Source organism: Salvelinus alpinus, chromosome 16 (genome assembly GCF_045679555.1).
Source record: "Salvelinus alpinus chromosome 16, SLU_Salpinus.1, whole genome shotgun sequence".
Taxonomy (NCBI): Eukaryota; Metazoa; Chordata; class Actinopteri; order Salmoniformes; family Salmonidae; genus Salvelinus; species Salvelinus alpinus.
In genome coordinates, this window is record NC_092101.1 from 2,878,982 (window position 1) to 2,894,082 (window position 15,101).

At 41.6% G+C, this 15,101-nt stretch overlaps 1 protein-coding gene across 29 annotated transcripts in view; it reads right to left on the bottom strand.

The window, feature by feature from the left end:
* adgrl2a (adhesion G protein-coupled receptor L2a) overlaps window positions 1–15,101 on the bottom strand; it is a 531,217-nt gene that overhangs the window by 66,959 nt on the left and 449,157 nt on the right. The window lies entirely within an intron of this gene.

The window sequence follows — 15,101 nt, forward strand, 5'->3', positions numbered from 1 at the left end:
TACACTGTACATTTACAACCATGAAGTGATAATTGCATTTTTATGAAGATAATGGTATTATATTAATCCTTTTAGCTCTGCTATTCAGTTATAACAATGTTATACCCAAGGTCAATACATTCTGTTTTGATGCTTGGGCATTGTATCCATTACTCAATAACATTGCGTGTTTCTATCAGCAGGGGTGGTTGACAATGTAATTGTGTTCACAGCAAAGGGCATATGCAGTGCATATATCTTCTCCGCAAAATCTTGATATTTAACATAAATCGTGTTCGTTTCATCTGAGTGGATACACTGATCGACAGATACCCAGCAAAAATAATTACAAAATCTCTAGTTTCACGTAACATTTCCTCTGCAGAATGTACTGTATGTGTCATTGTGCAGCAGTATCATTTGTGTTGGCAACACCGTGACTTTTAAGGAGACAATTTTGACAACAGTATCTTCCCCCCCTATTTTCTGAACAATGACCTTTCAGATATACGTTACAGACATTTTAATTGAACAAGAAGTGTTTTGCGGTTCCAGGGAATTGCAGGTGGCCACCCCTTGCTACCTACAAATCATGATAAATACATCAATACCCCGAGCTGGCCATCTTGCCGATGGAGACTATCTGCAGCGCATAGTTCGTAAATCAATCGACCTGTTCTGCTGATTTAGCTGATTTTGGTTCTCTTGTCACAAACCACTGCCGACATTTACAATAGATCATTGGAAATACATGACAGTTTGTTGGGTAAATATTTATTTATTTTGGTTTGACTCTTCCTGCCTCGTTTTAAAAAAGGCATCCTCAGTGTTCTGTCATTGACTCTAAGTCATTAGCATAGTCATGCTAGCCTATTGTCAATGGTTAACATAGATATGCAGTGAATGTGTAGACATACCTTTCAGATAAAACTTGACAAAGTCTTTTTTCTTAAGGATCTTTTCCAACTTTCTGCAGTGCAAAATCCACCGACTTGTACAACAATCCAGTGTTAAAATGAAAAGCCCACTAAATCATGATAACATTAGGGAGCTGAATTAGCCATTAGATGTTTCTTGACCGGGCCTGAAGGCAATTAATCTCTCTCAAGTCCCCTTTCTTTTTTTCCGCCTTCCCCAGTCAGCATCTATGACAATTAATATAATTCACTACTCTATTTTCTTCAAATACATACAAGGAGCAAATGTTTACTTTGTCAAAGCGAAAATGTAATTTGTTTTGCTTTTGGCATGAGTAAAAGCAGTTATAGCTCAGTGTAAAATCCAATTTAGACAGTGTCACGAAACAAAACGCAAGCTGTATATTCCCAATGGTCACAGGCACGAGAGTGAGAGAGAGAGAGAGAGAGAGAGAGAGACCAGAGAGGTGTCTCATAAGGGACTTTACTTTATTAACGACCTTCATGTGTGATAACAGATGAGAAAATCAGCATATTTGTTCATAGAAATTAGTTACAGCCTCCCGAGTGGCGCAGTGGTCTAAGGCACTGCATCGCAGTGCTAGCTGTGCCACTAAATATTCTGGGTTCGAGTCCAGGCTCTGTCGCAGCCGGCCGCGACCGGGACACCCATGGGGCGGCGCACAATTGGCCCAGCGTCATCCGGGTTAGGGGAGGGTTTGGCCGGCAGCGATATCCTTGTCCCATCGTGCACTAGCGACTCCTGTGGAAGGCCGGGCGTAGTCCACGCTGACACGGTCAGCAGGTGTACAGTGTTTCCTCTGACACATTGGTGCGGCTGGCTTCTGGGTTAAGTGGGCATTGTGTCAAGAAGCAGTTTGGTTGGGTTGTGTTTCGGAGGACACAGGGCTCATGACCTTCACCTCTCCCGAGTCCGTATGGGAGTTGCAGCAATGAGACAAGACTGTAACTATGAATTGGATACCACGAAATTGGGGAGAAGAAAGGGTATAAAAAAATATATAATAATAAAAGGAATGAATTACGATTCTGGAAACACACCTCATGCTGAGCCCTTAATGTAGCGCTTGGCTGTCTTGCAGGTTGCATTTCATGAGTCTGCAGTGTCAACATTTTCCATATTTTATGTGGTGACTTTGATAATCCCGTTTTTTTATGCATAGGCATATCATGCAAAACTAATATGAATTGCAGCTGGCTCCAACTCGAAAAAATTGCTGGAATGGAATGGAGAATTAACGTCTGGCTTCTTACGTGTATAACATCACTACAAAGATTCATGAATCTAATAAGAATCTAGGTGTATCATGTAGGAAGGAAAGCATTAGACAAAGAAAATGTTCCCAACTATCCCTAACCATATCTCTCAATGTTAGCATTTGCATTGATGGGAGATATACAGGATTGCCCTAATTTTACAGCTGGAGAGTAGGACCTGGCTCTATAGGATAATCTATGGGAGTTTGTGACTTTGTCTCAAATGTGAGTCAGTGAATTAGAAAATATATATATATATTTTTTTTATTTCACTTTTATTTAACCAGGTAAGCTAGTTAAGAACAAGTTCTCATTTACAACTGCAACCTGGCCAAGATAAAGCAAAGCAAAACAACAACACAAAGTTACACATGGAGTAAACAAGCGTAAGGTCAATAACATAATAGAAAAAAAGAAAGTCTATATACAGTGTGTGCAAATGGCGTGAGGAGGTAAGGTAATAAATAGGCCATAGTAGCAAAGTAATTACAATTTAGCAGATTAACACTGGAGTGATAGATGAGCAGATGATGATGTGCAAGTAGTGATACTGGTGTGCAAAAGAGCAGAAAGGTAATTAAAAACAATATTGGGATGAGGTAGGTAGATTGAGTTGGCTACATCTCATGAGACCAACTGAAAAAGTCTTAAGCCTTCACAGACTAAAGTCCTAACTGTCAATTTGAGAGAGAGTTTATAGATCTTCATATATTACATCACCTTTTGGGGCTTATAGTGTAACATTTCTCAACCAAGGATATGTAAAATATGATGTCGTAGGAGTGGAATTTTAACAATTTGGTATAGAAACTGATTGCAATACATTCGACGTACATATCACATCTGAAGCTATTGATGTAACATTATGCTGTTGTCACACTATTTACAGTCAATAGGTTGATAAAACAATGTGGATTATTGAAGATTATTTATTGGTGTGCTTTCCATCTCATTTACTCTCGACTAGCAGTCACACTATTTGGATAGTCCTGTTTGTCCATCTGTAGATGCTCTTCAGATGGATATACTATCAAAAAATCTGTTGATAAGCAACTGCTTGCTAAGGTTACGGTTATGTTAATTAAGAATATGGGTTAGGTTAAGGGTTAACTTCACTAGGGTATGGGGCAGCATTGTGAATTTTGGATGAAAAGCGTTCCCAAATTAAATTGCCTGCTACTCAGCCATAAAAGCTAGAATATGCATATAATTAGTAGATTTGGATAGAAAACACTCTGAAGTTTTTAAAACTATTTGAATGATGTCTGTGAGTATAACAACACTCATATGGGAGGCAAAAACCTGAGAAACAATCCAACCAGGAAGTGGGAAATCTGAGGTTTGTAGTTTTTCAACTCATTGACTATCGAATACACAGTGTCTATGGGGTCATATTGCACTTCCTAAGGCTTTCACTAGATGTCAACAGTCTTTAGAACCTTGTTTGAGGCTTCTACTGTGAAGTGGGGGCGAATGAGAGGGGATTGAGTCAGAGGTCTGCCAGAGAGGCATGAGCTGACCACGCGCGTTCACGTGCAATTATACAGACAAAGGAATTCTCCGGTTGGAACATTATTGAAGATTTATGTTAAAAACATCCTAAAGATTGATTCTATACATCGTTTGACATATTTCTACGGACTGTAACGGAACTGTTGACTTTTCGACTGCACCTAGTGAATTTTGATTACTGGGCTAAACGCGCGAACAAAAAGGAGGTATTTGGACATAAATTATGGACTTTATCGAACAAAACAAACATTTATTGTGGAACTGTGATTCCTGGGAGTGCATTCTGATGAAGATCATCAAAGGTAAGTTAATATTTATAATGCTATGTCTGACTTCTGTTGACTACACAACATGGCGGATATCTGTTTGGGTTGTTTTGGTCTCTGAGCGCTGTACTCAGATTATTGCATGGTGTACTTTTTCCTTAAAGTTTTTTTAAAATCTGACACAGCGGTTGCATTAAGGAGAAGTGGATCTAAACTTCCATGCATAACAGTTGTATCTTTCAGCAATAACTATTTCTGTAAATTGATGTGGCGCTCTACAAAGTCACCGGATGTTTTGGAACTACGGAACATAACGCGCCTATGTAAACTCAGATGGAGTTTGGATAAAAATATGTACTTTACCGAACAAAACATACATGTATTGTGTACCATGAAGTCTTATGAGTGTCATCTGATGAAGATCAAAGGTTAGTGATTCATTTCATCTCTATTTCTGCTTTTTGTTACTCCTCTCTTTGGCTGGAAAAATGGCTGTGTTTTTCTGTGACTTGGCTCTGACCTAACATAATCGTTTGGTGTGCTTTCGTAGTAAAGCCTTTTTGAAAATCGGAAAATGTGGCTGGATTTACAACAAGTTTATCTTTAAAATACTTGTATGTTTGAGGAATTTTAATGATGGGATTTCTGTTGTTTTGAATTTGTCGCCCTGCAGTTTCACTGGCGGTTGACGAGGTGGGACGCTACCGTCCCACATACCCTAGTGAGGTTAAGTTTAGGGTTAGAATAAGGGTTAAGGTTAGGGTTATTAGACAGTTAGTTGAAATGTCTGTAGAGCATCTACAGTTGGACTACCTAAATAAAGTGATACCCGACTACCCAACGTAACATGAGTTTGTTCTGTCATTCATTTTCCAATACCATGTCACTAACAGCTAAGATCAGAATTCCAATCAAGTTGACCAGGAACATGGCACGAAATTAAACTCCCTTCTTCTTTCACATCCTCAGTCTTCAATATAGTGGCTTTTCAATCAGAGCGGTAACATTCCAACTCTAATCCCATCACATCCCTGACCTTTTTGGAGAGCCAGACATCAGCACAATTAGATCGTCGTAGAACGCTGCATGGATCTGATGCAAATCTACTTTTGAAATGAGCACTTGGACTGACAGCAGGAAGTGTCTGATAAGATGCCAACAAAGTGTAACTGATAGCTCTCGTGATACCATGTACCCACATGGAATTTAACCTTTCACATTTCGATCATAAAGCATGTCAAAGGAATAATTGGACAAAGAGATAAGGGGCTAATTGAATAATAAATGAAAATAAAAATATATTTTCCATTTCCATAAAGAAATACAGTGTGGTCCGAAATGATTGACACCCTTGATAAAGATTACCAATAATGACTGTATAAAATAAATAATAACAATACTGACCTATATTGTATGCTCCAAGAAATTTTGGATTTTTTATAATCATACAATTGAAAAAGTAATATTTTTTTTCTCAAAAAGGTAGGGGCCAAAATTATTGACACTCCTAAATTCTTATAAATAAAGTCGTCAAAAGTTTATTATTTGGTTCCATATTCCTAACACGCAATGACTAAATCAAGCTTGTGACTCTACAAACTTGGATGCATTTGCAGTTCATTTTGGTTGTGTTACAGATTATATCACGTTTCAGACTCAAATGCAGACTGTGTTGAAGAAACAATGTTTATTACAGCAACAGGAGCAGGCAAACGACAGGAAACAGGAGACAAAGGGCTGTGAGACTTGGGTTTACATCTAGAAGTATACGGAGGGTACGGGGCAACAGACGACGAACAGCAGAGGGGCTAATGACTTTGGAACATGGGGGAACGGTCTCGGTTTCCAGGGGTGTAGCAGCGGGGCTATAGCTGCGTACCAGCGCATCCGGCTTAACATCCTTGGGTACCGGTCGGTGTTGCGGAAGCAAAGTGGCCCGGGCCTTATTTTAACCCCTCCCAGAGGTCCTGGTACTTCACGGGAAAGGCAGAGAGGTTCGGGGCAATTTCCAAGCCCCCAGAAAAACGTTCCGGGGCTGGCAGAGCTGATTTCAAGCAATGAGCATGGCACAACGGGCTCCAGCCCACGATGGCACCAGTAGACCGGTCAATCGAGGGATTGTGTCGCTGGAGCCAAGAGAATCCCAATGCCACAGGTACCTGCGGAGACTCAATTAGCAGGAATTGGATCGCCTCGCTGTGGTTCCCATAACAAATGTAGGTTGATGGGGGTGGTATGGTGGGTGATCCGGCCTATAGAGCGGTCGTCAAACACTCTGACATTCATGGGAATGGAGAGGGGTTGAGTAGGGATGCCCAGCTCGGACGCCAGAGTAACATCCATAAGACTCTTATCGGCCCCCAAGTCAATGAGTATCTGGAGAGACTTGGACTGGTCGCTCCACCGCAGGGTGGCATGGAGAGGGGGGCGAGTAAGGGGAGAAGCAAAATTATCCTTAAGACCAACCAGAGTACTCATTCCTACCAATGAGCTAGGTTGCTTGAAGGGACTGGTAGACAAATAATGACCGGCAGTACCGCAATACAGACAACTCTGGGTGTTAAGTCTGCGTATGCGTTCGGTTGAAGACAGCCTAGCCTTGTAGTCTTCGGAGGATCATGGAGGAACTTGGATAAGCTCGAGTCCACTCGGTACTTCCCGGAGTTCATCAAATGCAAGGTGGGATCCTTTAAAAATTAAGTGGGACCGCAATCAGGCCTCTTCTAACTCCTACGTTCCCATAGCCGACCATCAATCCGAATGGTTAAAGTGATGAGTGAGTCAAGATCCGTTGGTAGTTGCCGAGCTACAAGCTCATCCTTTACTTCCTCCGATAATCCGTGCAGAAACGTGTCGAACAGCGCTTCTGGGTTCCAGGCACCCACCGCTGCTAGCGTGCTGAAATCCTCTGCATAGTCCTGCCGAAGCTGGAGTAACTTCCGGGCAGCCTCTCTCCCGGACACAGGAGCCTCGAAAACTTCTCAACTCCGCCACAAATACCTCCAGACTGAGGCAGACGGTGGATTGTTGCTCCCACACCACCGTGGCCCAGGTGAGTGCCCTCCCGGACACCAGCGTAATAATGTACGCTATCTTTGAGCGATCCAAGGGGAATGAAGAAGGCTGCAGCTCAAAAACGAGGGAGCACTGGGAGAGAAAGGCCTGGCAGATTCTGTAATCTCCATCCTAGCGCTCTGGGGCAGGGAAGCGGGGTTCCCAGGAAAACGTGGTGACGGCGCTGCTACCAGCCGGGTTACCGAGGGACTGGGAGGTTATCGTCATTGTAGGCTGCCTAGTAGGCAACCCACAGAATTGCTCCCAATATGCGTCCAATTCTAGGTTGTGACGTTTGGCCACGTCCTGGAACCCTTCCATCAGACCGCGAAGCAACTGCTTGTGTCTACCAACGATGGCTCCTTGGGAGAAGATGGCGTTGCGGAGCTGGTCCAAGTCTGCTGGGTCAGTCATGGTCAGTTCGTACTATCACGTTTCAGGTAAGACCCAAATGCAGACTGTGGTGAAGTAACAATGTTTATTACTGCAACAGGGGCAGGCAAATGACAGGTCAAGGCAGGCAGGGGACGATAATCCAGAGTAGTGGCAAAGGCACAGGGTCAGGTCAGGCAGAGTGGTCAGACAGGCGGGCTCAGAGTTAGGACAGGCAAAGGTCAAAACCAGGAGAGCGAGAAAAAAGAGAGCTTGAGGAAAAGCAGGAGCTGAGACGCTGGTTGACTTGACAAACAAGACGAACTGGCAACAGACAAACAGAGAACACAGGTATAAGTACCCAGGGGATAATAGAGAAGATGGGGGACACTTGAAGGGGGTGGAGACAAGCACAAGGACAGCTGAAACAGATCAGGGCGTGACAGATTATTTGATAAATTCATTTCTAAATAATGTATTCTGACAATTTACTTCGCGGAACTCCCACTTTGAATTTCAATTCAATTAGAGTCTGTTAACCTGTTTGGGCTGCAGCCCGACACCGGTACAGTTATGACAACATCCAGCTCAAAGTGCAGGGCGCGAAATTCAAAAGCTGTTTTTTTTTTATATTTAACTTTCACACATTAACAAGTCCAATACAGCATATGAAAGGTGCACATCTTGTGAATCAAGCCAACATGTCCGATTTTTAAAATGTTTTACAGGGAAGACAAAATATGTAAATCTATTAGCTAACCACGTTAGCAAAAAACACCACTTTTCTAACTCCATCAGTTTCTTACTCCATCAGGTGCTATCACAAATTCGACCAAATAAAGCTATAAATAGCCACTAACCAAGAAACAAATTCATCAGATGACAGTCTGATAACATATTTATTGTATAGCATATTTTTTTTCAAAAAATTTGCATATTTCAGGTATAAATCATATTTTACATTTCAGCTATAATCAGAAATGCACCGAAAGCAGCCATAATATTTACAGACACCAACGTCAAATAGCTAATTACTCATCATAAAACATTTCCGAAAAATATATAGTTTGCAGCAATTGAAAGATAGGCAACTTGTGATTCCAAACAATATTTCCGATTTATTAAATGTTTTACAGCGAAAACAAAATGTATCGCTATATTAGTGTAGCCACAAAAGAGAGAAACACTTGGGCGCCCACGGCACGTTCACATGCACGACAGATATATGAAATAACATCATAAAATGAGTCTTACTTTTGCTGATCTTTCATCAGAATGTTGAAAAGGGGGTCCTCTGTCCAGATGAGTCGTTGTTTGGATTCAGAATGGCAAATATCCCTCTTCATTTACCATTTCCAGTATCCGAGTGTCCCAAATCTCTCAGACGTAAACACAGTCAGACGACGGAACACGGTAAAACTCCCGAAAAAATTTCAATAATCTGATTAAACTATATTGAAAAAACATAAATTACGATGATATGTTCAGATGTATCCAAAAAAATCCGAGCCGGGGAGTGTCGTCGCCTCACACAGCAGCAAATGCGACTTGCTTGTCTCGCGCTTAGAAGAACCGGAAGTGGATGGTCACACCAAAGAAATAGTTCCCCCTACACCCAGGAACAAGATGAACAGAAAATTTCTCCTCTCACATCATCTTGACACCCAGAGGCAGGCGTATGGAGTCTAAGTACACTCCCACGTGTCACCACCATTTATAGGCATCCTGTTGAAGAGAGCATATATTTCTGACATTCTACTTCCTGGTCAGGGAAAGTGCTGCCAAAGGAGATCTGTGTCACTCAGAGAAATAATTCCAACGCTTTTAGAAACTAGAGACTGTTTTCTATCCAATAGTAACAATAATATCCATATTGTACGAGACAGAATTGAATACGAGGCCGTTTGAAATGAGCACATTTTATCTGGCTACTCAATACGCCCCCTGCAGCCATAAGAAGTTAAACTCTGAGTGACACGTCTAGCTCCATTTAATCTGAAATGCCGACTGAGGATCGCATCGCAATTATCAAGGCAGACATGCCACTCTAGGGGGTGTCCTGCTGATGGTGGTGTGGCCATTTACAAAATCAAAAAGATTCACCGCCACAAAAATGTTAAAAGAGTAGCATTGGAAAACAAAAACAGCACACTCAGTCATCCCTGATACCAGGAAATGTTGACCTATTTTCAACTGCCACGGTTGGTTTAATGGTTTAACAAGGTTTTCTGTGAAATAGGTTGTTAAAAATTAACTGTTAGCAGTGGGTGGAGGTGGGGTGGGGGATATCTAAATCAGTATGTTGCCTTGCAATCTAAACATACTGTCGTCAAACTGTCATCCTGGCTACAGATTACTGTATCTAGGGCTTTCAGAAGACCAAAATGAGAGGCCTCGTATTAAGCAGCACTCTCCTCCAATAGTCAATATTGACAATCAATTCTTCCAGAGGCCATCCATCATATATTCATACTGGTCCGGCTGAATGATAAAGTTGTACCGATCCAGCTGAATTCAAAGGGAACATTTATCTGACCATTTGAGTTCAATCATTCATTACAGCAAATCTCTCTCTTTCTTTTCATTTGACTCGTTAAGTCTAGTTGAAGCTATTAAATTGAGGTCCATTTCCTGGTTTTCGGAGGCATATGAAATCTTAATCTGGTCTTCTTTAAATAAATACTCACACCATATGTACAGAAGGGGAAGTACAAGGCTGTGTGCTGTCAGGCGGCAGAGATGGAGGTCCTTGGAGAGCACTGCAAGCACTTCTGTCACTGATATAAATAGTGTAAGCACAGAGCATTATTCAATGCTCAGGATCAAAACCTGATGGACATTTTTCCTTTGGCCTTGTTTGCCTTTCTAAGAACCTAATAGCTACTTGAAACATCATGATTACATTACCCTGAACAATTACAAGTCATAATGGCTGAGTTTGTAAAAATGTTCACAGCAGTAACAGGGCTGGTTGAAAAGTAAAATCCAGACAAAAACATATTCTAAAATTTGATACAATTACCCCAGCCCTCATTAGAGACCCATTTACATTGATCATTCTCGCTATTGATACGTTCACCCAAAACACATGATCCACAGACCAGACAGGACTAGGCCATGTCATGTTACAGTGATCAATGACCCTGTTATTGAAAACTTACAATAAACCTCATTAGTCTGAAAGAAATCCATACAAATGTGGGCCATTTAGTCATCTTTCATTTCAGAAGTGGGCATACACAGCGGATTGATACAGTGATAATGTACCAGGCAGGGCCAGATTAATGCAGGGGCTTTCCCTTCAAGTTAGTGGATTCGGCTATTTCAGCCACACCCGTTGCTGACAGCCAAGCAATCTCCCTAGACAAACATTAGCAGCAGAACGGCCCGTACTGAACAGATCAGTGACTTTCAACGTGGCATGCCACTTTCCCAACAAGTCAGTTTGTCAAATTTCTGCCCTGCTAGAGCAACCCTGATCAACTGTAAGTGCTGTTATTGTGAAGTGGAAACGTCGAGAAGCAACAATGGCTCAGCAAAGAAGTGGTAAGCCACACAAGCTCACAGAACGGGACTGCTGCGTGCTGAAGTGGGTAGTGCGTAAAAATCGTCTGTAATCTTTGTAAAACGTACTACTGAGTTCCAAACTGCCTCTGAAAGCAACGTCAACACAATAACTGTTCGTCGGAGCTTCATGAAATGAGTTTCCATGGCCGAGTTGCCGCAAACAACCCTAAGATCACCATGCGCAATGCCAAGCGTTGGCTGGAGTGGTGTAAAGCTGGCCAACATTGGACTCTGGAGCACGTTCTCTGGAGTGATGATTCACACTATACCATCTAGCAGTCCGACGGACTAATCTGGGTTTGGCAGATGCCAGGAGAACGCTAGCCTGCCTGAATGCCAACTGTAAAGTTTGGTGGAAGAGGAATAATGGTGTTTTTCAAGGTTTGGGCTAGGCCCCTTAGATCAGCTTTAATACTGCAGATAGATTGTGGCTTCCATCAATGTAATTGTCTGCATAATTTCCAATCCACCATATTCTTTTGTAAATATACACTACAGTTCAAAAGTTTGAAGTCACTTAGAAATGTCCTTGTCTTTGAAAGAAAAGCAATTTTTGTCCATTAAAATAACATCAAATTGATCAGAAATACAGTGTAGACATTGTTAATGTTGTAAATTACTATTGTAGCTGGAAACTGCAGATTTATTATGGAATATCTACATAGGGGTACAGAGGCTCACTTTCAGCAAACATCACTCCTGTCTTCCAATGGCACGTTGTGTTAGCTAATCCAAGTTTATAATTTTAAAAGGCTAATTGATCATTAGAAAACCCTTTTGCAATTATGTTAGCACAGCTAAAAACTGTTGTGCTGATTAAATAAGCAATAAAACTGTCCTTCTTTAGACTAGTTGAGAATCTGGAGCATCAGCATTTGTGGGTTCGATTACAGGCTCAAAATGGCCAGAATCAAATAACTTTCTTCTGTAACTCGTCAGTCTATAATTTTTCTGAGAAAGGCTATTCCATGCAATAAATTGCCAAGAATCTGAAGATCTCGTACAATGCTGTGTTCTACTCCCTTCACAGAAAAGCGCAAACTGGCTCTAACCAGAATAGAAAGAGAAGTGGGAGGCCCCGGTGCACAACTGAGCAAGAGGACAAGTACATCAGATGGTCTAGTATGAGAAACAGATGCCTCACAAGTCCTCAACTGGAAGCTTCATTAAATAGTACCCGCAAAACACCAGTCTCAATATCAACAGTGAAGAGGAGACTCCGGGATGCTGGCCTTCTAGGCAGAGTTGCAAAGAAAAAGCCATAACTCAGACTGACAATAAAAATAAAAGATTAAGATGGGCAAAAGAACACAGACACTGGACAGAGGAAGATTGGAAATAAAATGTTATGGACATACAAATCTAAGTTTGAGGTGTTCAGATCACAAAGAAGAACATTTGTGAGATGCAGAAAAAATGAAAAGATGTTGGAGGAGTGCTTGATGCCATCAGTCAAGCATGGTGGAGCCAATGTGATGGTCTGGGGGGTGCTTTGGTTGTGGTAAAGTGGGAGATATGTACAGGGTAAAAGGGATCTTGAAGAAGGAAGGCTATCACTCCATTTTGCAACGCCATGCCATACCCCGTGCGCTTAATTGGAGGCAATTTCCTCCAACAACAGGACATTTAAAAACAATATATATACTGTATATATATTTCACCTTTATTTAACCAGGTAAGTTAGTTGAGAACAAGTTCTCATTTACAACTGCGACCTGGCCAAGATAAAGCAAAGCAAAACAACAACACAAAGTTACACATGGAATAAACAAGCATACAGTCAATAACACAATAGGAAAAAAAAGAAAGCCTATATACAGTGTGTGCAAATGGCGTGAGGAGGTAAGAAAAAAAATAGGCCATAGTAGCGAATGAATTACAATTTAGCAAATTAACACTGGAGTGATAGATGAGCAGGTGGTGATGTGCAAGTAGAAATACTGGTGTGCAAAAGAGCAGAAAAGTAAATAAAAACAATATGGGGATGAGGTAGGTAGATTGAGTGGGCTATTTACAGATGGGCTATGTACAGCTGCAGCGATCGGATAGCTGCTCAGATAGCTGATGTTTAAAGTTAGTGAGGGAGATATAAGTCTCCAGCTTCAGCGATTTTTGCAATTCGTTCCAGTCATTGGCAGCAGAGAACTGGAAGGAAAGGTGGCCAAAGGAGGTGTTGGCTTTGGGGATGACCAGTGAGATATACCTGCTGAAGCGCGTGCTACGGGTGGGTGTTGTTATCGTGACCAATGAGCTGAGAAAAGGCAGAGTGTCACGTTCCTGACCTTATTTCCTTTGTTTAGTATGTGTTTAGTTGGTCAGGACGTGAGCTGGGTGGGCATTCTATGTTATGTGTTTCTATGTTGGGTTGTCAACTAGCCTGATATGGTTCTCAATCAGGGGCAGGTGTTTTACGTTTCCTCTGATTGAGAACCATATTAAGGTAGGCTGTTCTCACTGTTTGTTTGTGGGTGATTGTTGCTGTGTCTGTGTTTGTTCGCCACACAGTACTGTTTCGTTTCGTTCGTTCGTTTGTTCCTTCCTTCCTGTTCGTGCGTTCATTTTTATATGTTCTCAAGTTCAGGTCTGTTCACGTCGTTTATTGTTTTGTAGTTTGTTTAAGTGTTTTTCCGTCTTCGTTTACATAATAAATAAGTATGTATTCAAACCACGCTGCATATTGGTCCAATCGAGGAGGAAGACGCGTTACACAGAGCTTTACCTAGCATAGATTTATAGATGACCAATGACCCAACGCACAGCCCCAAACTGTGCAATAACTATTTAGGGAAGAAGCAGTCAGCACAGTCACCGGATCTCAACCCAATTGAGCTGTTGTGGGAGAAACTTGACTGTATGGTACGTAAGAAGTGCCTATCAAGCCAATCCAACTTGTGGGAAGTGCTTCAGGAAGCATGGGGTGAAATCTCTTCAGATTACCTCAACAAATTGACAACTAGATTGCCAAAGGTCTGCAAGGCTGTAATTGCTGCAAATGGAGGATTCTTTGACGAAAGCAAAGATTGATGGACACAATTATTATTTCAATAAAAAAATCATTATTTACAAACTTGTCAGCGTCTTGGCTATATTTTCTGTTCATTTTGCAACTCATTTAATGTATGTTTTCATGGAAAACAAGGACATTTCTAAGTGACCCCAACTTTTGAACGGTAGTGTACAGTCGTGGTCAAAAGTTGAGAATGACACAAATATACATTTTCACAAAGTCTGCTGCCTCAGTTTGTATGATGGCAATTTGCATATAATCCAGACTGTTATGAAGAGTGATCAGATGAATTGCAATTAATTTGCCATGTAAATGAACTGAATCCCCAAAATACATTTCCACTGCATTTCAGCCCTGCCACAAAAGGACCAGCTGACATCATGTCAGTGATTCTCTCGATAACTTCTTATGGCTGAAGGGGCAGTATTGAGTAGCTTGGATGAAAGGTGCACAAAGGTGCCCAGAGTAAACGGCCTGCTCCTATGTCATAGTTGCTAATATATGCATTTTATTAGTATTGGATAGAAAACACTCTGAAGTTTCTAAAACTGTTTGAATTATGTCTGTGAGTATAACATAACTCATATAGCAGGCAAAAACCTGAGAAGTTCCACTTCCTGTTTGAATATTTTCTGGGGGTGCCAGATTTTCAACCAAGCTCTCATTGAAAATACAGAGAGATATGGATGGGTTTTCACTTTCTACGGCTTCCACTAGATGCCAACAGTCAATAGAACTTTGTCTGATGACTCTAATGTGAAGGGGGGCCGAAGGAGACAGGAATGAGTAAGCACTGCCATGAGGTGACCACGCGCGTTCACGTGAGAGGGAGCTGCGTTCCATCTCTCAACTGAAGTCAATGTAATTCTCCGGTTGGAACGTTATTCAAGATGTATGGTAAGGTTAACATGCATGAAACCAATTATTTTACGGTTACAGACGTCAACAAATGAGAACGCCTGAGGAATGGGAGTGGTGCTGGAGGCTGCATGGCCTGGGTTAACCTCTACATTAACAGAGGAACAGAGGAGGAGTAGGATAAGGGTACGGCTAATGTCTATAAGAACTGGTTGTGTAGTGCGTTCGGAACAGAGAGTTAAAGGAGCAGGTTTCTGGGCGCGATAGAATAGATTCAAGGCATAATGTATA